The sequence below is a fragment of the Cetorhinus maximus genome, chromosome 5 (assembly GCF_964194155.1).
Source record: "Cetorhinus maximus chromosome 5, sCetMax3.hap1.1, whole genome shotgun sequence".
In the NCBI taxonomy this organism is placed as follows: domain Eukaryota; kingdom Metazoa; phylum Chordata; class Chondrichthyes; order Lamniformes; family Cetorhinidae; genus Cetorhinus; species Cetorhinus maximus.
In genome coordinates, this window is record NC_135883.1 from 6,768,042 (window position 1) to 6,795,130 (window position 27,089).

General features: G+C 43.2%; 1 protein-coding gene across 19 annotated transcripts in view; it reads left to right on the forward strand.

Annotated features, from left to right (window-relative positions):
• The window catches only part of LOC144680470 (putative Polycomb group protein ASXL2), a 312,304-nt gene that overhangs the window by 271,063 nt on the left and 14,152 nt on the right, over positions 1–27,089 (forward strand). The window lies entirely within an intron of this gene.

The following is a 27,089-nucleotide window of genomic DNA, read 5'->3' on the forward strand; positions in this document are numbered from 1 at the left end:
ATTTCAGTGGGATATAAAGCTTAGGGGTGTGAAACCCAATACTAAGATGCTGTTCTAAAGTGCCATATTCACCCTCCCAGTGCTCATTACAAATAAGCTCAGAAAAGAAGATCAGTGCCATCCTTTTGAACTGTAAAGTGTCAAAATTAAGAATTCATTGCATTTCACCTCAGTATTCGGTCCTTATCTGAAAACTATTTTAAATAGTTTACTGGTGTATTTGTGCATTGAAAGGTTACAGCGCATAGATAAGGATGGTAACATGCACCTTGACTGTGCTTGAAGTGAACTGAATGGACCAAGAACTCAGGCATATCCAAACTCAATACTGTTACTGTGTCTGATATGAAGATTTTCCCATCACTATCATTTCTTAACATCTAAATTCACAGGGCTAGAAATATTTGCTGAGCAATAATAAATGTCAAGGCATAGTTTACTGAGAGCAGATCTGCTTGATCATTGTGCTAAAGGTCTGAGCTACACTATATTTGTTTAAGTGGTGGACTGAAGTGCAAAATTACTAATGCACACAGCATTTGTTGTCAAATGCTATATGGGAACACTGAATTACATCTGCAATTCTGTTAGATCATTTCATCTCTGCTAGCATCAACCTAAATTAACATTTCAAAAAGTTAATTTCAAATTTACCAAGCTATATTTACGTTTTGGAGGAGGGTTTTCAACATTCGGATTGTGAAGCAGGAGCAAGCCACTAAAGCTGTTTTAGTGGCATCCTGCCAACTTCTTTGCTGAATAAACTTTCATCTTCACCAAGGAGTTTAATCTCGCAGAAAATAAGTAAAATATTGCAGACGCAGGAAATTTGAATTTTAAAAAAGTACAGAAAGGACCTGGAATAGGGCTCTGTAGCGCCACTGGCGCTGGTGCCAAGGAAGCACCGAAGCAGGAAAATGGTGCCAGCTGCACACCTGGCCATTTATGCCATGGCTTGAGCGGCACCCAATACTGGAAAGAGCCCTAGCATGGACGTGGTGTGCATGTGTCAGAAGGATCAGGAGTAGTTCTCTTGTGAAGTCAAACACTCATTTGAGGTTACTTTCAGGGACTTTGCCTGTGTATGTGCTGCTGTGCACTCCCAATTGTACAAGTGTCAACAGCATGAGGATCCCTCTAAACAATGATATTTTAAAAATCAGATAACATCTTGCAAGTGAGGTACTTTTTGACTTACTGTTTGGTGTTTAAAATCAGGCAGGGCACAGGATTTGGGGATTGAGATAGGTGCCTCTGGGCCTGCAACATGACCGACCAGCAAGTGGAGTTACGGCTGCAGAGAGGGGAATCTCTGAAAAGAGGGATGAAGAAGAGGGCTCTCCACAGAAGGCCCTGTCCACCAAGGGTTTTTCAGAACCATTTCTCTTGACCCAGGATGCGACTCAGGTTCAACAAGGAGGTGGTCACTGAACTATACCACCCCCACAATCTGAACTGGAGCCTCGTACTAGGGCAGTGATGGCCCTGCTAGTGGCCATAATGGTCACAGTGACATTAAACTTTTATGCACCCGAGTCTTTCCAGGCAGGAGAGGACACCTCGAACATTTCTCAGAAAGCCATCCATCAAAACATTTGGGAGGTTGTGGAGGCCATCTATTCCAGTAGAAGAGGGTACATCATTTTCTCCCTCAGCAGTGATCAACTGAATGAGAGTGCACATGGCTTCAGCAAGATAACAGGGTGCCATGGACTGCATGCACATGGCTCTGTGGGCTCACATTGTCAACGAAAAGAGGTACAGGTACCGCAAGAGTCACGATGCTATATACTTGCAGCTGGTGTGTAACCACTCTCAATACATCATTTTGGTGCAAGTCTCTTATCCTGACAGCAGCCAGGATACATTCATCCTGTACCAATCAGCCGCACCCACCATCTTTAGGCCTTCATAGAGAACGAGAAGCTGGCTCTTCAGGGACAAAAGCTACCTCCTGCACATGTGGTTGATGAACCCCTCTGTCACCCAATCACTCGAGGGCAGCAGGAATATGATGACAATTAAGAAACCACAAGAAGCATTGTGGAGCAAACAATTGACTTGCTCAAGCAACGGTTATGCTGCCTTGTCCAATCTGGCCGGAGGGGTGGGGGGAGCCCTCAGTATGTGCCAGAGTGGATTTTGAAGTTTATAATGGCCACCTATAACATTTGCCACCATCAGTACACAGCCATTATCTCTAGGGGTCCAGAGGCATCTCAGTGTAGGAGGAGAAGGAGGAGGAAGAGAAGGAGCAGAGAAAATGCAGCATGGACCCCCTTGCTTTGGAGAGGGCGTCACAGAGCACTTTCTCTGATTCTGCTTTGAATAAAACTACTTCCCTTGATAAGCTTGGATCCACCATTTCCCATCTTTACAGCTTCCTGAAACACCCTGTCACAACAGCCCATTGGCCACCATCAACAATAAAGAACACCCACAAAAACCTCATTGACATCTTTATCCAAAAATGGATCCAATTATACAAACAGAAATAAATTATTCACCCTTGTGAATTCCCTTAATGCCTGTCTTCTGGGTACATTTGCCTGTCCTAGTGCTCCTTTGCAGTTCTATGCCAGTGGCTGCAGCATGGCTCGTGGAAGGCCACTGACTTTCTATGGGAGAGGCTGCAGATGGCCTTGCAAGACAACTTTGAGCAGCCCTAAGCCTTGAGGGCCTCAGTGTGGGCAGCAGCAGTCTGAGCTGGCTTGCTGAGAGGCAATAGCAGGGGCACTGGTAGAGTAACGGTAGTGGAAACGCAAATGCTATAATTCTTGTGGTGGGAACGCAAATGCTATAATTCTTGTGGTGGGAACGCAAATGCTATAATTCTTGAGAGGATAGCAGGTTCATACTCCACAGTGTCACTGCCACTTCCTTAGGGAGGCACCTCAGCATCCAAATGATCAGCTAGAATACAGAATGCTGGACTGCTGCAAGAGCCTGCAAGCCCCTTTGAGCACTGAGATCTGCACCCATGATAGCAGCAGTCTGAGCCTGCAAGGCAGCGAGCATGATGTCAATCTGAACTTCCAGTGCAGCACTGAGACATTGAGTGACTTATGGCCTGTGCTGCAGTGGAAGCTGAAACAGCAGTCACCAGATGCTGCATCCCGATTGGGACTGCTAATGCAGTCATTGACTTGGTCAGCACTTCCACAGTGGAAAGCTCTGTGCAATACCCTATGCCACATTGGAGCCAGACCCCTCCATGGTCCTTGACAGTGACGGGGGCATTGGGATGTAAAGCAAGATGTCCTTGGTCACACCACCTGCAGTTTGGACTCTGTGAGGGTGAGGTGGAAGTGAAGAAGGGCCATAAGGTAGTAACGTACGGTCATCATCAATGGCCTCAGCCACAGTGAATGCGATGGGCTCTGTTGGAGCTGGCCCAATGATTCAAAGTATTAACACTTCCATTGAGCTCAGTGGAAGAATATATTTTATGTTACCTTTTCCTTCATTAGAGAGGGCAGAATGTAAGAGACTGTTTGGCACTGTGTTTGAGTGATGTTCCTGGCATAATTGAATAGCTGGAGGTATGTGGAGGTGGTGATTGTTATGTGTGAGACTGGGATCGGTGAAAGGTGTGTGAGGGTGAGGTCGACTATGTGAATGTTAGGCATCTGTCATGAGTGCTGGCAGCTGCTACTGAATGAGTGATGGGATGTGATGCACTGAGCAGTGTGTGAGGTTGCTGATGCGGAGGATAGGATATGTCATGTACAGACGCGTTCACGTGAGCTGATTAAATCTCTTGAAGTACTGCTGCCAGGTCCTTGGGGCCAGACTCCAGGAATCGACCTCCGTAGCCGTCTGCTCCCACTCCATTCAGCGGACATTCCTTGAGAGCCTCCTAACCCCCTCTGGAAATATGGCCTCCGTCCTCCTGTACATTTCCTTGGAGGCCCTCGCACCTCATCTGGGAGCAGTCTCATAGCACTGACATTCTATCTCCTTTAGTTGCAGGAGCATCAATGGGGTTCAACATGAATTATTGCAGCTTCCCTTTAAGAGGGACAGACTGTCTTTAGGAACTGGAGGCAAGCTGGAACAAGTGCTAGCCTCGCCTGCTATTGGACCCTTTGTTGTGCGTTTCACTCTGGGCTACAAATAGAAATCACTTACATGATGAGGCAGTAGGACGTTTATGCTCTCTGCCTCAAAAGGAATCAGCAGATCATGAATCACAACTCCCCAAGCCCAGAAACATGTGCAGACCAACTTTCCTCTCAAAATGCTAGGAACATTCAGCAGGTCACACAGAGCCTGTGGAGAGAGAAATCGTGTTTAGCATTTCAGTTCGATGACCTTTAATCAGAACTGAATTTATTGAGTAACCTGTTTTTCATGTTCCTGCTTTCAGTTTAGCATATCTTTGCTTGTATTACTTCACCAACAAGTGTAACTATTGTTAACGACACTACTTTTGTTAAAGTATTTTATATAACAATTTTTTAAATCAAAACAAAAATGTAAGCTGCAATCTGTATAAAAGAATCAGCAGTGAGAAATCCTTCCATTTCTGTTAGGTATAAATCTTAACCTTTTGACATTAATGTCACATTTTCCCTCTTTCATTTTTGCCCTCCTTTCTAGTTTCACGTTTGATGTATGCTGCTGAGAGGGCAGATGGTTACCAAAGCTCACCCATTCTTCTGTAGCCAGCTGCAAGAAGCTTGTAAGAGCAGCTTGGGTTATTTTTATTTTTGTTTTCTCTCCCTTTGCGAGGAAGCACCTTGCACCTGCCTAGCTCCCACCCTGTGGTTCAGTTTATATTGGGAAATAAGCATGTGAACAACATTATCCAGAAACTGTTGAACTGCCACTTTTGTGCTACAGCGCATGAGTGATTGTATCGCAGACCAACCTGGGATTCCTATTGTGAACTCCTTATCACGCCTTGCAACAACTTTAAATGGCAGCCAGATGGGGAAAAATTTGGTTATCCAGGCTGTTGGTTTAGGATCTTCTTGTCAGAACTGAAACATAAACTCTCCTAGTAGTGACCATTCATTTCAATTTGTTTCTGAGGTTCACTGTTTCCTGTGACGGATAGTTGGCCTGCATTCAACCAGGAGGTTAGACCATTACAATGCTATTACCATTGAGTCCGAGCTTCTGAATATCAGGGCTAATTGTGTTTTACTTCCTTTGAAATACAGTTTGTATTTTCATGTAAAGTGTTTAGTGGCTTGCCACAGTGTGAGTTGAGTATTTTTAATGTCAATCAGGTTTGGTTTCACACTCATCACTGTCTGGTTTGCCAGGACATAGATGTAATGCTGTAATTATGGGCTGCCACCTATGCATTATGTCTCTGTTGTTAATGGCATGATTATTCAACAATTAATTGCTAAGGTATATCCTGTGGTTTGCTGATAAACATTGCTATGCTTTTTCCTCCAATTGCATACCAATATAGCAGTACCCAGTTAAATAGTTTGTGTAATGTTCATTTCAAGTAAAGAATATTCCCAGTAATGTTGATTGAGTATTGCTCGATAGAATTTACATATTAATAGAATGTTGCTCATTCTTTGAACAAGTAAATATTATTAAGACAATTTCCTCAGAGGTAACTAATTCTGAGAAATATTCTCGATAATGTTTGTTGGCTTAAAAAGCAATGAGCAGCACAAATGCTTGCACATATGTAAACGAACATATATAGGGCTGGATTTTCCACTCAGCATGTGGGCAAGTGTCCCAACGTCATCACGCACTCCCGCGATATTTCGAGAGGCGGGCGCGCACAGGAGTCAGCAGCGCGCCTGCCGACAATTAAGAGGGCTGTTAAGCCCATTAATAAATTAATTGAAGTGAAATTTTCCCTGCCCGTCCAACCTTATGGTTGGCGGGGGATGGGGATGCGAAAAGGCCAAACAGCTTTTGGATTTTTGAGGAAACCTCATCACGGGTGGGATGAGGTTTCCGATGTTAGAATGTTAAAATAAAAGTTCTTAAATCTCATTTTTAACGTGTACCCGCTCATGTGACTCTGTCACATGAGGGGACATGTTTACCTTAATTTTAAAAGCTTTATTTTTAATGTTAGAAATCTTCAGCACCCTGAGGCAGCTCTGTGCCTTCAGGGAGGTTTCACTGAGCGCACCCATATGCAAAAGCTGACTTCCGTGCTGTTAATTGGCCAGCCAGCGTGAGATTGCGGTCAGGGCCCGATTGCGGGCGGCGGGCAGTTTTGCGGATGCTCCGGGGGCTTACCGACAAGGTAAAAATCCTGCCCAGAAAATGTTTGAATTGACAACGCTATTATGCCCATGGATAAAACTTAAGCAGTAATGCCTCTTGTTCTTACTGGCTTTAGATGTGGCACTGCATCAATGACAGAAAACACTGCAATAGTGCCTTTGTTTCCTTATCTCAGATGGGAGGGATTGCTGTACCATCTTTCTGCCTGTTAAAACAAACATAGCTAAAGGACCTGCCATTTCCTTATCCTAACCAACATCTCGGGCATGAGAGATTCAGCAGTAATATATTCATAGTCTTGTATGTGTGTGCACTTCCTTTTGGTGTGATACTTCCTGTAGCACTTTGATCTGTCACAATGTATCCATCACCCGCTTTTGTCATGTTTCTGTTTGTATCAGTGCCCTTAAACCTTTTAATGCAGTACTGACTAGCTAGGAGTATCTCAAGTTCAGTGGTGCTGTAGCAGTACTCCATCACTTGAATCTGGCTTCTGGCTGACTGATAAGTTACATGATACTCATAGCCTAGATTCCTTGGTCCTGCAGCAATTTTTTTTCAATACCCCACTCCTCACTGCTGGCCGTCCATTTTAGGGGCTGAAGCTGCTGACTTTCCCACACTGTGGTTCACCTCCCCCCCCTCCCACTCACCTGTTAAATTTGTGGCCACCCACCCCATGTTAAAACCAAAGCTAAATGTTGTTGATGCTGGAAATCCAAAATAAAGGCAGGAAATACTCAGTAAGTCTGGCAGCATCTGAGAGAGAAAGAGTTCATGTTTCAGGTCGATGACCCTTGGTCATTGACTTGAAATGTTGGGTGGAATTTAATTCCCACCCCCCCACCGGAGGTCAGCTGAGGGGCTGACCCATACAATCGGTGAGAAGATGGAGTCCCCATCACTTTCCCAACTCCCCAATTAGGTTCAGGGTGAGAAGGCTCGAATACGTTCTTCTCACCCAGCGTCCAATTGAGGCCACTTTAAGGGCCACTAAAAGTCTCATCCCGCCGCTGCTGATAATCTCCCAGTGGCAGGCAAGGACCACTCCATGTGGATATGCCTGCTGCCTTTTGGTGGGGCTCCCTCCTAACTTGGGTATCCCATGCCCAATGGAGAGACACGTTGGAGGTAAGGGTTGCCGACAGGTGAAGACCTCCACCTGCCCTTAGAACTATCACCCACCCGGGCTCACTGGAGCCTCTACGACTGGCCCCAACAAGCCCGCTTCACTTACCTTCACTCCAGGCTCCAGCAACAATCTTGCAGCCTGGGTCTCCTGCTGTACTGGTATTGGGCACTACTCCGCTTGGCCAGCAGCTTGTGGAGGTGGGATCATGATGAGAACCCCAGGTAAGTGCCTGATTGATGTTAAATCAGGTCAGGGAGGGTGGGAATGGCTGTGGCAGGGTCGCCAGTGGCTCTCCAGCCGGTGGACAAGCCCATGCTGCGAGCATTAAATTCCACCCATTAACTCTGTTTCTTTCTCCACAGATGTTGGCAGCAATGTCCTTGCTAAGCTGTGGCAACTTGTAAATTCCCACACAGGCTGAGCTTTAAATTACTGTGCCGTACAAAAATATTTAAAGAGCTTGCACACTTAAACAAATCGGCCATGCTTTAGAAAATATATTAGAGGGTATGGTGCCTGAGCATTTCGAGCACTTTCTGTTTCCACTCCACCCTATGCTAAACCCAGTCTTCAGGCCTTAGCCTGTAAGACCCCCTTCCCAGTATCTGAGAGGTTTGGTCTTGAGTCCACTACCTCTGACTCATCCTCACCTCAACATCATGGCCAAGCCTCATTTCCATCACCCTCCTTCTTGGGCATTGGACTGCTCACCTGAACCATCCTCTCCTTTTGCTGCTTTCCAGTCACTGAAAAGCTGGCACTGACATGAATCACAGAAACAGATACATAGTATTAACTCTGGAAGTGTTTTAATGAACTGGAAGACTATGGGACAATTCTAACATAAACTCCTTGTCAGGATACTGATGGGATCGGCAGATGCTGGTTTCAGACCCCACCCGACTTTAGTCTTTTAGGACGTTTTTTGGAGGCGACTCTCACTGTCCACATCTACTTAAGTCATAAAATATCCCAGGGGCATAACGGTTGATGACCCTTGGTCATGCGAGCTGAACATTCATTCATTCATTCATACGTGTCTTTTTTCAATCTTTCTGAATACAGACTAAGCAAACCCTTGACTCTGAAGAAGGGTCATACGGACTCGAAACGTTAACTCTGTTTCTCTCTCCACAGATGCTGTCAGACCTGCTGAGTTTTTCCAGTATTTTCTGTTTTTATTTCAGATTTTGCAGTATTTTGCTTTTACCTTGATCAGATTAGGCTCGATACAAAGCTATAACCCACCTGATTTTAGCCTAACGAACATACAGGAGAACAGATAGAATGGACTTAATTCACTAAACTTACCTTCATACAATAATATAACACGAAGAAGGCACCATGCTTCCTTGCAAAACTGGGCCATCTTACGCAACTGAAACGAAATCATTTCTCACTATTATCTCCTGCAGTCCAGCCAGTTCTCGCAGCCATTACTGCATGACTGCCTCATAGCATTCTGGTTCAGGGCCTGACTTCCTGTGTCTATGTGGGGAATTTTTCCACCAAGTGACGGCAGGACAGGTCCATAGAATGCGGCAAGCCATTCAAAGGTCCGTTGACTTTGGTGGGACCGTAAAATTCCGCCCTATATCTTTTAACCCTCGTCGTTCACAGCCAGAAAGGGACAGGTTATCAGATTCCATGCTAAGCATTTGGGATCCATGACCCTTCCAACACAACGCTTGTGAATCGTTAATTAATTATCAAGACAAGCTAATGAATTGCTCATGATCCATAGTTCACAGATAAACCGAAGTGAGCTCATGAGCATCTTATCTACCCATCATCTCAGGCATTTTATTTTAACTCGCATATGTGAACAGCTAAATAGGATGACCCCCAAAAACGGAGGGGGAGATTGTGATACATGCAACTAACCCATACCTGTTGGTTGCAATGCAAGCAGCATGCCACCTTCATGCTGCCTGCCCATTGCAATTATTTCTGCATGCTCCCAGCACCAACCTTGCTCTTAAAAGAGCCGCACGCATCAGCAGGGCCCCAAATTCATAACTTTGCAAGAACCAGATAAAGATAGCCTGCATCTCCTTAAGGGAAGGTGGTGGCTCAAGCAGAGGCTGGTCGTGTGCCAGAGGTGAATCTGACCTGGAAAACAAAGATGAATGGCACAACCTGGGAGAAGACAGGCTCCAAGGTTTTCAACCGCTACACTGGAGGCCTTGGAGGAACTGGAAAGGAGGAATGATATCCTGTTTCCATAGGGAACCCTCCAGATGTATATTCATAACGCAGTGGGAGCAGATAGCTGTAGAAATCAATGCCAGGGATCTAGCTCTGGAAACCTAGTGTAATAGTGCAGGAAGTTCATTGACCTCACCCAAGTGGTTAGAGTCAATGAGTGCATCTTAAAATACCATATCTTACTAGCTGCACGACTAACCTTAGATGCTTCTCAATTACCACGCCGCCAGCACTCTCCTGCTGACAGTCTCTATTAATCAGGACTCATGCCAACATTTTTATGCTTTATCTCACCCTCACACACTTAAGACTCCTACAAGCCTCATATCCAGAGTTTGCACACACTCCCAGCTGTTCATGACAGCTGCATCACCCAATCAGATTGCACCACACCCAGTGACACACTTCCTTCTCTCTTGCAAGGACAGGTGGTACATAACCGAAGGCAGCAGGAGCTAGCCAGAGGACAGGTGTGCCTGCATGTCCTAACCCCCATGGAGGAGACAGTGCTAGCCATCTGTATCAGTCATGATTCAGTTAATAGCACTCACATCTTTTAGTCAGAAGGTTGTGGGTTCAGCTCCTCCAGAACTTGAGCACAATTAGCAAGGCTGACACTCTAGTGCAATCGTAAGGGAATGCTACACTGTCGGAGGTGGCTTTTTTCGGATGAAACGTTAAACTGAGGTCTCTTTTGCCTGCTCGGGTAAACAGACAAGATCCTATGCACTATTTTGAAGAAAAGCAAGGAAGTTCTATTATCACTGCCATCCCAAAAGAAGAAAAAAATCATCCTTCTGGATCTTTAATGCCAGGGTTGGCAAGCCTTAGCCATCTCCAGTATTGCCTCCCACAGGTGGGAATGCCACTTGTGCACCCATGTCTGGAAGCAACTGGTTTGTGCAGAAACCTTGATGTAAGAAAAAAAAATGGAATATACAGCACAGAAACAGACCAGTCATCCCAACTAATCCATGCCAGCTTTTACGCTCCACCCGAACCTCTTCGCATCCTGCCTCACGTCACCCTATTAGCACAGCTTTCTATTTGTTTCTCACAAGTGTTTATCTAGTTTTATCTTAAATGCATCTGTGCTGTCTGTAAAAATTCCTTCAGCACTTGCCATGCCATTCCCTGTAGACCTTTGCAACATGAAACAACAATGGAAAGCACCAAACACTTGTAGAGTCGTACCAACCACTAGAAGAAATCAACCAGCAGCTAACCTGTAAGTAGTTCATGATCACTTTTTAAATAGTGCTGGTGTGGGGATTCGTTCCTGCTGTTTAATACATGTTCAGCTGTGCAAGGTTAAGAGATGGCATTGACTGGAGCGCTGAGTTCAAAAATGGCAGCACAAGTCAAATCAGCATCGCGTGCTAACTGACATCATGATCTGCCTGCTCTAAATACTTCTGGTGAGCGTTAACTGTGCGTGCATTAATGCCTTCAGTAGTATGGCATCCGACATGATTTGCAGCAGGAGTGTGCACTACAAATCAGATGCCACTTTGGCCCATAAACAGCACCTGTAACAACAAAAGGGAAAGCACCCATAATGTTTTAAAACACATTTCAAGGCAGTTCCTTTCCTCAAGAACTTTCTGTGAAAAGTGGTCAAATGATTTTAGCTTAACATCTGTCTTGGGAAAACGTTAGAAGCTATTATAAAGAAGCTATAGCAGGACACTTGGATAAGTTCATGGTCATCAGGCAGAGTCAACATGGTTTTGTGAAAGGGAAATTATGTTTAACCAATTAATTGGAGTTCTTTGAGGAAGTAGCATGTGCTGTGGATAAAGGGGAACCAGTGGATGTACTGTACTTATATTTCCAGAAGGCATTTGATAAAGTGCCACATCAAAGGTTATTTCGGAAAATAAAAGTTAATGGTATAGGCGGTAACATATTGACATGGATAGAAGATTGGCTGGCTAACAGGAAACCGAGAGTAGGCATAAATGGGTCTTTTTCAGTTGGCAAGATGTAACGAGCGATGTGCCACAGGGATCAGTGCTGGGACCTCAACTGTTTACAATTTATATAAATGACTTGGATGAAGGGATAGATGGGATGGTTGCCAAGTTTGCTGATGACACAAAGTTAGTTGGGAAAGTAAGTTGTGAAGAGGACATAAGGAGGCTACAAAAAGATATAGGTTAAGTGAGTGGACAAAGATCTGGCAAATGGAGTATAAGCTGGGAAAATGTGAAATTGCCCATTTTGACAGGAAGAATAAAAGAGAAGCGTATTATCTCAATGGTGAGAGATTTCAAGTTCTGAGATGCAGAGTGATCCAGATGTCTTAGTGGATGAATCGCAAAAGGCTAGCATGCAGATACAGCAAGTAATTAGGAAAGCTAATAGAAAGTTATCATTTATTGTGAGGGGAATTGAATACAAAAGTAGGGAAATTATGCTTCAGTTATACAGAGCATTAGTGAGACCACATCTGGAGTACTGTGTACAGTATTGGGCACTTTATTTAAGGAAAGATGTAAATGCATTGGAAGCAGTTCCAAGAAGAATTATCAGACTAATACCTGGAATGGGTGGGTTGACTGTTGAGGAAAGTTTGGACAGGCTTGGCTTGTACCCACTGGAGTTTAGAAGAGTGAGAGGCGATTTGATTGAAAGATATAAAATCCTGAGGGGTCTTGACAGGGTGGATGTGGAGAGAATGTTTCCTCTTGTGGGAGAATCTAGAACTAAAGGCCACTGTTTAAAAATAAGGGGTCACCCATTTCAAACGGAGATGAGGAGAATTTTTTTCTCTCAGAGGGTCATAAGTCTTTGGAACTCTCTCCCTGAAAAGGTGGTGGAAGCAGAGTTTTTTTAAGGCAGAGGTGGATAGATTCTTGGTAAGCAAGGGAGTGATAGGTTATCGGAGGTAGGCGGGATGCAGATTTGAGGTTACTATCAGATCAGCCATGATCTTATTAAATGACAGAGCAGGCTTGATGGGCTGAATGGCCTACTCCTGCTCCTTGTTTGTATGATTTGGAGTGTAACATAAAAACAATTTTTCCGATGTAGAATTTCATCAAGTTTTCTAATGATTTAAATTAATTTCAATTCTGATGTAATTTTACTCTTTTTACGTTTTCTTTTGTAATCAACATTCCCTTAACAACAGCCAATTTATGCCACAATATCATCTTCATTATACCATATCATCCTTCCGTCTTTACCAAATAATATATCCCTCAGACTCCCCATGAACAACTTTGTAGGACATCTTGCTTATTCTTGAGTTTGAAATCTAATCTTGGTGTCATTTACACTGAACCATTGATAGTGATAACTCAGTCAAATGACAGGTTGGTTGATGTTGGCATTGAGGTAAATTACCCCACACATAAACTAGGCTGCATGACCTAGTGAAGTTGGAAGGAACAATAATTGGAGGAAGTTATTTCAAAAGAAAATGACAATCACTAGGGTAGCTAGAATATGCTGCCCTGACTGTGAGATTTATCTCCTAGCAAATGGAAGAAATCTGCCAGAAACATAAAACCCATACAATGGGTTGTTGCCTTCTAGGATCCTGGAAATATATAAGGACTCTGATAGAGTACATGTGAAGTCTAACATTGTCAAAATCTACTAGGACTTTTATATTGTGCTGGAGCATCATTGGATTGTTTTGTGGAGCAGTGTTAGTAAGGTGTGCTCTGTTATACTAAAACACCAATAGCTTAATTTCTCTAATACCCCTGACTTACAGAAAGATTACAGAGCGGAGGTAAAAAGCAGACACCAAGTAGAAGGGAAGAAGTAAAAGTGAAGGTTGGAAGGAAGGGGCCAGAAAGCAGAGTAAGTGACCGGGGTTTGTAGAAGGGCTTTGTTAGCAGAGGTTGCAGCAGAAGCGAGAGCGATTTAGAAAGAATGGTCTAACTTAGGGTCATAGTAACTAAAATGATGGTCTTCAGTGATAACAATTTATATTTATATAGTGCCCTTAATGTAATAAAATGTCTCAAAGCACTTCACAGGAGCATTATAAAACAAAGTATGATACCAAGCCACATTAGGAGATATGAGGTCAATCGCTTCAGTCTTCCCAATATTGAAGAAATATCTGGTGGTGGTCAGGTAGAGCTGTGTGTCGTCAATGTATATGTGAAAATTAATGCTGTGCTTTCAGATGATGTTCGTAATGGGCAGCACATAGTTAAGAAGCAAGAGGGAGCCAAGAATAGATCCTTGGGTGACTTGAGAGGTAACAGTGCAGGAGCAAGAAGAGAAGCCACTGCAAGTGATGCTCTGGCTACGATTAGATAGATAAGAATGGAACCATGTCAGAGCAGTCCCACCCAATTGGAGGACATGGAGAGGCATTGGAGGAGGATGATGTGGTCAACCATGTCAAAGGCTGCAGGCAGGTTGGGAAGGATGAGGAAGGAATGTTTATCTTTGTCATAGACACGTGGAAGGTAATTTGTTACTTTGATATGATATGTTTTGGTACTATAGCAGGGAACCTGATTAGAAGGACTCAAACATGGAGTTCTGGGAAAGATCAGCACAAATTTGGGAGGCGAAAACATTTTGACGGACAAAGGGAAAATGGAGATGGGACAGCAGTTTGCGAGAATGGTGGTGTCAAGGGATTTTTTTTAGGAGACGAATGATGACATCAGATTTCTAAGAAAGAGGGACAACATCTGCAAAGAGAGAATTGTTTATAATATCCTCTGATATGGAGACCGGGAAAGTAAGTTGAATGATCAACAGTTTAGTGAAAATAGGGTTGAGGGAGCAGGAGATGGGTCTCCTGGACAAGATGAGCTCAGAGAGGGCATGAGAGGAGATAGGAGAGAAACTACAAAAAGAGACGAGTTTAGTACTGGGACAGTGGGAAGCTGTAGAGGAAGTTGGCCCAGTGGGCTAGTGGAAGGAAGGGATGTGACAGAGACAGCTGATCAGATAGTCTCAATCTTAGTGACAAAGAAGTTCATGAGTTCCACTTATTTTAGCAGGTGATGGTGGAGGAAACCAGGAGAGTTTTTTATGAAGACGATTTGCAGCAGAGGAAAGAACAGCAGAGGTTATCTTTGCATTCTAGAAGTTTTAACAGAAGTGGGTAGGGCCCATTAGTGTTTTCTGTGGTAGTTATAAGTTAGCATAGAGAAAGTGGAGAACAATGAGTAAGTTGTAGAGGTTATTGCAGACATGCTGGTAACAAGAGCATTAGAGAAGTGGAGTCTTGGGTTGATAAAAAGATGGATTTGAATTTCAGCAGCAGTGAGGGAAGGCGAAGGGTGTAGGTGGATGATATTTCTGAGGTGAAAGAAGGTTGGCTTAGTAACAGTTTAGATATGGGGAAGGGAGCTAATTTAGGGATTGTTTATGACACCAAAGCTCCAGACTTAGTCAAAGCTTACAGAGGAATGTCTTTCTAATGCTGAGAACCCCACACATGCATATTTTATTGAATGACCTATAACTTATATTGCACCTTGTCATCTCCTGATTTCAAACCAGGCGGTGCTGCCTTCTTAGAGGGACTTCAATTATATCATCTCAATCAAAGTCAGCACCAAGGTAATACACTGGACTTCAGAGTTGATTTTGAGCATGCAGTTTAACATTATATGTCACCGTTAGTTCACCTTATTGTAATGGAGAACACAAGAGTTTTTGTATTTCTTGTTCAGCTTCAGAGTAGTTGCCTAGAAAATAAAAAAGACCATGTCGGTTTTTAAGACTCCTTTCCTCAGTGAGAGTTTATAATTGTAGGTACGTGCTAATATATTCTGTCTGCTGTGATCAAGTTACATATCAGCTATTAACAACTGGGACGGAGGAAGAAAGAAACATGCCAGTTTGCATGTATCAGCGTTATGTTTCTCTCTCTCTCTCTCTTTTTCTCTCTGTCTCTCTCTCTCTCTCCCTGTTTTGTTAATACGCTCCTACTCTTTTGTGGTTTGTTGTAGCTTTACACTTCCAACCCTTTATGGTGAAATTCTTACTCAACAAGTGGCAACAAATTTGAAAAAATACCTAGCATTATGTATGTCCACGGGAGTCAATATGCAACTGTGCAATGAAGCTCCTTCTTAGAACAGTCTTTCAGCTAGGAGGTAAGTGAGCTGTAAACCTTGTTAGTGGCCCATCCATGTCTGTAGACGCGTAAGAATGGAACAATACTCTTTGTTCTTTTTGTTAAAAATGGAAAATGCAAGCCAGATAGCATTTGAAAATGAGGAATAGGCCTACAGTGAAACCATATTCAGGACTTCAACATCCACAATTTTACTTTCTCTCTTTCTCTCTCTCTCCCCTATGTTTCCTAAGTTTGATCTTGTCTGAAAGACTGTCATTCTATTGTCCTTCATTATGCGTTGTAAATCAGAGATGGAAATATTTGCTGTATATTTGTGCACTGAACAGCCATCAAGCGTCAGCTTGACTCAGTTGGCAGGATTCATAGCTCTGAATCAGAAAGTTGTGGATTCAAAACTCACTCCATGCCTTGAGCATATAATGCAGAATTACACTTTAATGTAGTATTGTGGAAGTTTTGCAATGTTGGAGCTGCAATGATCCCGTCATGTTCAGGTGGATGTTAAATGTTCCATAGCATCACTAGAAAAGCAAAAACCAAATTACTCATCAATCATCTTATAGATGTGATATTTTTGCACACAAAATAAACTTGTATTTATTTACTTAATAAAAGTCATTCTGTTTCCAAGTAATGTACTATATGAAGCACTTTGAGACTTTACTGGGAGGTGTGAAAATTATATTGGCTGGCTCAAGACTTTAAACCATGGACTAAAGCCAGTCTTTCATGTAAACTTGCACAATGTAAACATTGAGGGTGGTCACTTGCAGGTTGAGCACAATCAGCTGTGAATTCTTACCTGCAGCCCTTGCTCCGGTCAAGGCCAAATGACCCCACTCCAAATCCCGCTGTTCAAGGATGGAGGTCCAGATGGCTTGGAGAAAAAATGCTTCTTTTCAGTTTTCAGCTCCTGCTAGAGCCACTATAATCAGAAAAGTCAGTTTATCCCCTTGAGGATTGATTGCCTTATTCCTGCAAAGGTTTGGGATCTTCAGAAGGTCCCAAAGGGATTCAGACCAAGTCTGAATGTGCATTAATTCCATCAAGGTCTTTCACAGGCATAAAGGAGGAATTTTCCAGTGAGGTTTCAACGCTTCCTTGAAGTAGGACCAGGAAGACATGTCCATGGCAACCCCCAGCCAGGATTTAAAGATCTAGTCTAGATGGGCAGAATTTCAGCAAATCAAATTGAGCCTGTGTTGCAGGTCCCCTGGCAGAAAAGTGACATCATTCTTTCAAGCTCCAGGAATTTATGGGCCTTTGTTTATCATTTGATCTTTCATGTAATTGAAACCTCAGTTGAAAATTGGGATATTCAAATTGTAGGTTAACACAAGAAGAACCAGTCCATTGCCTATCACGTGACGAGTGCAACTTTGTTGGTGAAGTACCGGATGTCAAATTAGAGTATCTGAGTTATAACTAGAGAGCAACCTGCAGGATAGTTGATTTTCATATCCCCAAAGCTATTTATTTAATTAAAGTGATTATTTAATTTCAAGACTGGCAGCTTTGCCTTTGGATGTGCTACAGTTCCTCTTTATTTCACAAAATACCTGGAGTCAAATTGTTGATCCCATTTTTTTTGGCAATAGCGCAGAAAGGGATTATTTTCAGATTTCAAGTTGCCAACTGCAATTGGAATTAATCATATTTCCATTTCTGCCACAATTTGATAGGTTGACAGGATTATGAGGATGTTACTTGGTCAATTTTCTTTCTGGATAGCTTCTTAGCAGTTGGTTATGTTATGGTGCCTGCAACTGCAAGGGACACAATTGCATAATTTTAATCAAAAAAACAATCTGTTCTGCTTTAGTCAGATTTGTGGAGGTTTATTGCATGCAGTTTTCAGCACTTGAGTAACCACCTGCAGTTAAATGGTCAGTTTGAAATTGTTAAAGCAATTTGTTCAATATTAAGAAGTCAGTAAAGCCTTTGGGATGCTAGATAGTGGAAAGCTTGGACTATAGGAATCCTGCCTTGGGTACTTGGGAGCTATGATTATTCAAACTTCACATAGTAACCGTTCATCTAAGCCATCTACCCACAGTATTCCATTTGTGCAATTTTAATAACCCTGAATCCAATTTATTGTTAAGAGCTTGTCTAGTTACTCTCAAATCCATCATGGTTTCTTGTAGTACCACTTGTGCAGGTAATCTGTTCACATACTAACCACCCTTCTATTATTTCCTATTGCTTTTTGTTGTTCTTAATTTGTAAATATTACTCCTTATCAGAAAAGCTTACTGGGATCCGATTATAATTTAGAACAAATGTTCATGGTACAACAACCCTCACTGAATATGAAAGAATTTCCCAAGGCACTTGAAGATATATGTAAGGAAAGGGGTGGCCAAAAGGTTGGTCAAAGATGGGTTTGGAGATAATTCTTAAAGGCAGAAAAGGAAATGGAAAGGAGAAATTTAGGGAGAGAATTACACTGCTGAAGCCTCTGGCACCACTGTAGGATAAAGGGAGAGAGAGGTGCACATAGGCTTAGTCTCAGAGAAACAGTGTTCATCTGACTCTGGACAACTTTATGTTATTGCTGAAAAAAGAGACATTTTTGTCACAGTTTTTTGCCTTGCACTCATCAGGACAATTCACAAGAAAACCAAATGTAAAGCGATCAGCAATTTATACCGTATGAGAAGAGAGTGCTGATTCATTGGCAAGTGGACTCTGACGGTAGAGGCGTTGCCATGGAGAATGCACCAGTTAGTGGTGACTGACAGTTAACTGTCAGGCATTATTTTAGTATTTCAATAGTCCTTGGTGTGCGAAGAATGACCCTGACAACCAATTTAAGACTGTCAGTCGGGCTCGCTGTGTGGCACATTTGCTGTACTGGAAGCTACATATATTATTAATACGTAGCGCTCTGTTCTTTGCAGGCACATTGAACCTGTTTCAGCTAAACAAAATAAGTGACAGTCATTCGCTGGTTCATTCCCCAGGGCGATGCCTTGACCGATCAAAGTCAAGCTGCCTGGTTTAAATTTCAAACAATGCTTGGCAGTTAATTCAGTCACCGTCAACAAGTGCATTCTCCATGGAAATGCCTCTACCAATCAGAGTCCACTTGCCAACCAATCAGCACTCTCTTCTCATACAGTATAAATTGTTGTTCCTTTTACATTTGATATTCTTGCAAATTGCCCTGATAAGTGCAAGATGAAAAGCTCCAACAAAAAGGTCTTTTTTTCTTAAGCAATACTCAAGTTCTGTACTACCAAACGACAACTTTATGTTACTTAAATAACTTTATGTTTTGTGAGATTATGAATCCTTATGTACTTCCATAGGCCTTCTGGTGGATAACCTGCTCCCAGGCTCCTCCTGTTGTCATTCTGATTCAACTACTTGGAGGCATCCTAAAGCAGTTTGCAATTGACCTTCTGCCACTTTTCATCATTCCTGTACTGAGATGCCTGATTTCTAAACAGCATTTCTCACAGCAGCATCACTGATATCCACATTCAGTGGTATGGGAGGATCAAATTTTCTTACAAGAGGTTTTTATGGCTCAGTGACTAAAAATATACATCTAAAATTCTGACACCAAAAACAAAATATTTTTATCGCCACAGTTTTTTGAATTCCTTCAGTATAAGAGGTCCCCAGAGAACTGGAGAGTAAAATCTCCAAACTGAGAGCACACGTAATTCTAGCAGCTGGCTACAGTTAATTGAAGTATTGTGAAGTGAACTGGAATTAGACCATCGTGAGCCGGGTTAGTTTTACCTTGATGATTATGTTGTTGCAGTTGTAAGCCTGCTCAGCACAAGAGGAACCATAGGCTCAGACCTTTTGTTGTATATGCTTGGTTGAGGAGCCACTGCTGTGAAGCTGCCAAATGTGGGATTATGACTGAACATCTCTAAGTCAAAATCCCCCCAAAACCATCCCTGGCTAGAAACTTAATGGGCAGAATTTTCTGCCTGTTGGGGAGCCAATCCCCGTCAGAGAAGCAGGCCCCACCGCCATTTTACGTGGGTGGGCCAATTAAGGCCCGCCCAGCGTGACATCCGGCGGGAAGCGCTATGCACTTCCTGTGCGGGCGGGGGGGGGATTCCCCAAAAGCGAGAGTGCGCTCTTTCGCGTATGCGCACATCTCCCTGAGGCTAAGTGCTGCCTCAGGGAGATCGCTTCCACTTTTAAAAATATTAAAAATAGAAAAATAAAATTCCTTAACATGTCACATGAGATGGGACATGTTCATAATTTATTAAAGTTTATTAAACTTTTTAAAACCCTGCATGAAACCTCATCCGGCCCGTGGATGAGGTTTCATGTTTTTGCTATTCCCCGCCGGGGCTCCTGGCCAACCTGCCAACCTTAAGGTTGGACGGGCAGGTCCTTTAATTGTATAATTGATCCTGTCAATGGCCTCAATTGGCCATTGACAGGTCGGCGGGCGGACAGCTGATTTTGCTGCGGGCCCGCCTTCCTGAAAATTTAAATGGGGCGGGATGACGTCAGGGGCTCCGCCCGACATCATCCCGCGTCATTTTACGCATCGGCGAGCGGGCCCCGCCCCCTGTTCACCAACGGCAAAATTCTGCCCAATGACTCTTAATTTTGAACTTCTCATTGTTGCTGGGCTCTTTATTATTTTTTTAAACTAGCCTTTGCACACCTGTAAGCAGAACTCTTTTCATGTGAAAGCATGAAATGACGCTGAGTGGGACAATAGAACTTGGCATTGCCAACTCACACCGTTCCCACCAGGTGTTGGTGGCACACTGATGGTTATCACAAGACTGTAGTACATTTAAAGAATGTCAGTATGTTTAAGGAAAATATGTATCAGTCTTTTCATACCACAGGCCAGGATTTTTCCTATGGCAGGTGGGCTGGGCGGGCGCGGAGCCGATCGACGCCTGTGATCAGCTGCGTGCCGCCATTTTACACGAGTGGGCCAATAAAGGCGTACCCAACATAATAGGTGGGCGGTAGGGCTTGCTGCCTATTCAGGCGGGGGGCGGGGGAGGAGGGAAAGTCGGGTCCAGCGCTTTTTCGTGCATGCGCAGGAATGAACTCAGCAATCTCCCTGAGGCATGGAGCTGCCTTTGAGATTGAGCAGATAATAAAACAGTTGAATAAATTATGTAAAAATTTATTTAAACGTGTCCCCTCATGTGACAGTGTCACATGAGTTGGGACATATTTGTAAATTTATGAAAATTTATTTGTTTATTTTATAAAAGGTTCAGGAAACCTCATCCCGCCCGTGGATGAGGTTTCCTGAAGAATGCGAAGGCCGCTTGGACTTTTCGCCTGCCCGCCGACCGAAGTTTGGATGGGCAGCGTTCTTAAGTGCTTTAATTAATTTCTCAATGGCTTTAATAGGCTGTTGACATTTCGGCAGGCGCACAGTTGACTCCGGCGCGCGCCCGCTAAGCGAAATATTGCGTGTCATTTTGCACATGGGCTTATTGGGCCCGCCCCCCACACGCCGACCAGAAAATTCAGCCCATAATGTTTCACTACATTGGCCTGTTACTTTCTTGACTAAAATTTATTTTTCCAACTTTCCCTAACAGCCATAGTATTGCTTAGCGGACAGGAGGGTTTTATAGTTGACAAATCAATCAGCTGAGACTGAATGAGGACTTGAGGGTTTCTTCTGAGCTGATCATTTAAATGAAGTACAAATCCTGATCCAGATAATGTAATTATATATTTGCTTCAAAAGCCTCTAAAGTATCCATACCCTCTCCAAAAATGTGTTTAAATACATTTCACAGATACAGTTATTATAAACAGTGAGGAATTAGATGTTGTTATAGGTTTAGGTTATCCTTAAAACTTCTGACCTAAAATTTGACAATGCTCCTCCAGGCCCCACTAAAAGACTATGTATCTCAGCTGGTATCCCAGTTGGCCTGCATTCCTGTGCCCACAAAACCGGCCGGTTACCTCGAGACAACCATTCAGTATCTGCAGCTCACCAGTCGGATTAAAAGAGGCTGGACCCTGATCATTCTCACAGCCATTTTGCTGCTGGAATGAGCAACCAGCTTGGGCCTTCCACTAATCGGCTGTCCATCAGACAAAGGCCACTTTCTGGTTCTTTGCACTTAACCTAATTAAGCTTGCTTTTTGACCCTTTCCTTGCTTTTGAGTAAAGTTGTGAACACATTTTCCGCTAATGATTTTCATTTTACTTTTTATTCAATGGCTTTTTAATGATCATTTCTGTTAACACTGCTTTTTCGGGATTGTTCTTGGGAAGTATTTTTCACCTTGTTTTACAATGTATTGTTTAATCCATGTAATCTATACTTAATAAGAGGCTCTTCTGTTCCACTCTACTTTCAGGAATATTGATCTCAAATATCTTCTTCAGCCTCTTCAAATCTCACCTGGTCTTTCTGTTTGCTGCTGTTTCTGAGCTGTCAATGTCTATATCTTTCATCTCCTGCTGCCTTTCAGTTCCTGCCTTTTGGAGATCCTCTGAGTAGGAGTAAAGGTTGCAGATTGATTTGTGATCGTGAGAACTGATCAGCAAAGCAAAGAGCTGACACCAGTGAGGGACAGAAGGGCAGTGCATAATGGGGTGAAAGTGAATGTATATTTAAAAATACAGAAGCACGAAAGGATTCCTCAAAAACAGACAGAGAGCAAAGAAATGTCCACCTTAGAATCCACCAACAAATGGATTAGGAATGGACGCCTTCATCTCTCATCTATAGTTAATCAATATTGATCACACTAGTAGGTACCATGACAAAAGGACAGGCCATCACCACTCCTATTACTGCCAACCCTAATAACAGCTCCATCCTTGCACCACACTCAAAACAAACCTATTCATTTGCAATACAAAATAGGCAGCACTAGATAAATATTTAAACCCTGTTTGCATTGTCTCTCTCGGTGTCTGCAGCTCACCAGTCGGATTAAAAAAGGCTGGACCCTGATCATTCTTGCAGTCGCTTTGCTGCTGGAATGAGCAAGCCTCGTGATCCTTCACTAAGTGCAGGACCTCTACCCAACCTCTGACACTGATGCTCATCCGGTTAGCAATCCTGGGGCCCCCAAATTTTTATCATTGCCTGACAAGAGACAGACCCAAGCCTCACCAGCAGTTAGTTACTTATGATAAGAAAATATACACTGAGGAGTTGTGGGGGGACCAGAGAAAGGAACTACTTGTAAGGCTACAGCTTTCAAAGCTGGACTGTTCTTAAAACAGATCCATCTGGTGAAGCCATGGTTCCAACTGAACTAGAGGGGAGGAGAGCCTCAACCCTCTTGGAGACCTTTAAGTCAGAGATGGAATCATGGGAGTAAGGAGCAAGAGAGCTGCCAATACACCAGATGAGGCTATGTTGGAAGTAGATGACACAGGAAGTGAGTGGCAACTCCCAAATCTTCACAAGATCAGCAGAACTATGTTGGCAGCAAACTGCCATTCATCCATTGTTTTTACACTTTACAGGCTATAGACCAATATTAATTCTAAAAGTACAGCGGCAAACATAAGAGTATAAGCATGTGAACTAAATAAAATACAGATTCCTTAATATGGCAGAATTACATTTTATGACCGGAGAATCCTGCAATGCATGTGTATACTCCTTCTGTATAAGAACCCTGTAAGAGAAGTGATACAAATTCTCCAATCATTCTCAAACAAATTAGTCTATGACTGAAAGTAACATACATTCTATTCTCATTCCAGAAAAATGGCATGTCAGTCAGTCACAGGAACAGTTAACTGCAGGAGGAGAAATAGTCACCATTTGTCCATTAATGCAGTAAGAGGGGGCAGTAGAGATACAGGGATCCCACTTTGCTGCGGCATTTGTAAAATTTAGGAGGTTCTGCATCCGCAGTTATTTTATGCAGAACATCCTGCTAATGCACATAGATCCTAAAAGATGTCAATTTTCTGGCATCCATACTCCAAGGATATATTTGCAGAACAGTAAAGGAGAAGGAAGACTGGCATTTCTCCATTGCTTTCCTTCAAAGGAATGAGAAACAAGGAAGAAGCAGAGAGAGGATTTGACCCAATGGCAGCAGGACCCTCAATAGCCTGGACAGTCAGTAGAAATTCATCCACACCATCAATTACACCTTCTCATAATCACCAGTCTAGAAAGAGGGATGTGGATAAGGCACCAACACTGGGTGCTGCATGTCACGTAAGGAAGCCAAGGGAAGAGTAGTGGAGGAGGATGTTACTGAACAGAGGGTAGGAGCATTTGGATTTGATCTCTGGGGGTTCTGCTATGAAAAGAAGAATGCCAGTAGAGCATCAAACTCATATGAAGGCACGGCAGCAGATGGCAGGACTTAGAAAAATGAAAACATTTGCGGTAACATCAGCAGGAACCTCTCAACAATCTGGATCAGCAGGAATCCAGGCTTCCATTCCATAAGAACATAAGGACTAGGAGCAGGAGTAGGCAATTCAGCCCCTCGAGCCTGCCCCGCCATTCAATACGATCATGGCTGATCTCATTTCGGCCTCAACTCCAATTTCCCGCCCTCTCCCCATAACCTTTCAGCCTATTACTAATTAATAGTCTGTCTATCTCCTCAAATTTATTCAGCATCCTGGCATCCATTGCACTCTGAGGTAGTGAATTCCACAGAATCACGACCCTTTGAGAAAAGTAATTCCTCCTCATCTCTGATTTAAATCTAACACCCCTTATCCTAAAACTATGGCCTCTCGATCTGGAATGCCCCACAAGGGGAAACATCCGCTCCACGTCTACTTTGTCTATCCCCTTTAGCATCTTATATACCTCAATTAGATCTCCTCTCATCCTTCGAAACTCTACTGAGTATAGGCCTAAACTGCTCAATCTCTCCTCATAAGACAAGCCCCGCATCTCTGGAATTAATCTAGTGAACATCCTCTGAACCGCCTCCAGTGCATCTATATTCTTCCTCAAGTAAGGGGACCAAAACTGTGCACAGTGCTCCAGGTGCAGTCTCACCAATGCCTTGTACAGTTGCAACAACGCTTCCCTATTTTTATACTTTATTCCTTTAGCAATAAATGCCAAAATTCCATTTGCCTTCCTTATTACCTGCTGTACCTGCATACTAGCTTTCAGCGATTCATGCACAAGGATACCCAGATCCCTCTGCACTGAAGCATTCTGAAGTTTCTCTCCATTTAAATAATAAGTCTCCTTTTTATTCTTCTGACCAAAATGGATAACCTCACACTTATCTATGTTAAACTCCATCTGCCAAATTTTGGCCCATTCACCTAACCTGTCCATATCCATTTGTAAATTTCTTATTTCTTCATTGTAACTTACTTTCCCACCTATTTTGGTGTCATCTGCAAATTTAGCTATAGTACCTTCTGTCCCTGAATCCAAGTCATTAATATTGATTGTAAATAGTTGGGGCCCAAGGACCGAACCCTGTGGCACCCCACTAGTTACAGCTTGCCATCCAGAAAAAGACCCATTTATCCCAACTCGCTGCTTTCTGTTGGTTAGCCAATCCTCTATCCAAGCTAATATATTACCCGTAACTCCGTGTGATCTTATCTTGTGTATTAATCTTTTGTGCGGCACCTTATCAAAGGCCTTCTGGAAGTCCAGATATACTACATCTACAGGATCCCCATTGTCCACTTTGCTTGTCACTCTAGCAAGAACTCTAGCAAATTAGTCAAACATGATTTACTCTTCATAAAACCATGCTGACTCTGATGGATTGCATTTTGATTTTCCAAATGCCCCATTACTACTTCCTTAATAATGGATTCCAATAATTTCCCAACGACAGACGTTAAACTAACTGGTCTATAGTTTCCTACTTTCTGCCTCCCTTCCTTTTTGAATAAGGGTGTTATATTGGCATTTTTCCAATCCACTGGAACCTTTCCAGAATCCAGGGAATTTTGGAATATTATAGCCAATGCATCCACTATCTCCGCTGCCACTTCCTTTAAGACAACATAGATGCTTTTAAGTAACGCTAATGCATAGGCTTTGACGTGAGCTGTTCAGGCCCTTGCTGGTGGAATATAGAGAACAATGCCTGTTAGCTTCTGAGGTCTTCAAGACACTACTTCAGAGAGTTGCATGATATGTTCTCCAAGGGCAGCTCTGTTTTCCTGCAGATCAGTGGTGATCATTATCCTGATCCCATGACAAGTCAGGGAGTAGTAGATGGTTGTGAAGATTCTGCCTTCACTCAGGACATGAGACCAGAGGTGAAGGAACAAGAGAGCTTGGCAATGGGTGGGGGGGCTGTGTTGGTGGTGGGTGTAATTGGCTGGAAGAGGTTACAGGGAGAGGGAGGAGTGATGCCAAGGAGAGACTTAAACACAGTTATGAGAATTTTGGAGTGGTGTCATTGGGGGACCAGGTACCAATGTATATTAGCAATGTAGTAGAAGATGTGTTAATGCTAGCAACCCCAGCCCAGATTTAACAGTTGTAATGATGACAAAACTGTCAATATTTGCCAACGTTACAACTGTGAAACCAACAGCAACTACTGACATCTTCACGCAGAAATCCAGAAGTCACTGTCAGTAATTTCCATGCTGTTCCACGGGGTGTATTGTGGAAGTCTGAGCAGATGGCAATTTTACAAATCATCCAAGTTGATGTGAACTTCCCCTTTCATGCTGTGATACCACTGTTTTAAAAAAAACCTGAAAATGTTATGCCTTGTTGAATGATGTTTGATTTGAGTTTCATACTAAGTCATATATACTGCTGAGCAACCTTTCTATCCCTTTATATTTATAGAATGTTACATTCCTATATTATGATAATTTCATAGGCCAGGATTTTCTCTTCAGCGTGCGGGGGGGGGGGGCCCCGCACACCAACGCGTAAAATGATGCGCGGTGATGTCGGGCGTGCATCCTGACGTCACCGTGCGTCATTCCGATCTTCCGTTTGGCAGGCGCGCACCGGAGTCGGCTGCGCACCCGCCGAACTGTCAAAGGCCTGTTAAGGCCATTACTCAACCAATTAAGCAAATCATCAGGGCTGCCCGTCCAACCTTAAGGTTGGGGGCAGGCGAAGAGCCCAGGCAGCCTTCGCATTTTTTATGAAACCTCATCCACGGGCAGAATGAGATTTCATGAAGGGTTTATTCATTGAATAAAAATTTTCATGAAAATTCATAAACATGTCCCAGCTCATGTGACACTGTCACATGAGGGGACATGTCTGAATAATTTTATTTTTTCTTCTTTTCAAAGTTTCCTTTTGATCTTGATCTCTCTGAGGCAGCTCCGTGCCTCAGGGAGATTTCTGCGCTCTTTCGCGCGCATGCACACAAAAGAGAACAGGCCCCAACTCTCCCTCCTCCCCCCCCCACCCGCACAGGTAGCGCTGAGCCTTAATCGGCCCACCCACAGGCGATCAGCTCCACGCCCGCTCCTAACCGGCCCACCCAACTGGGAGAAAATTCTCCCCATAGATTTTTAACATATTAGAAATATATCTTTTT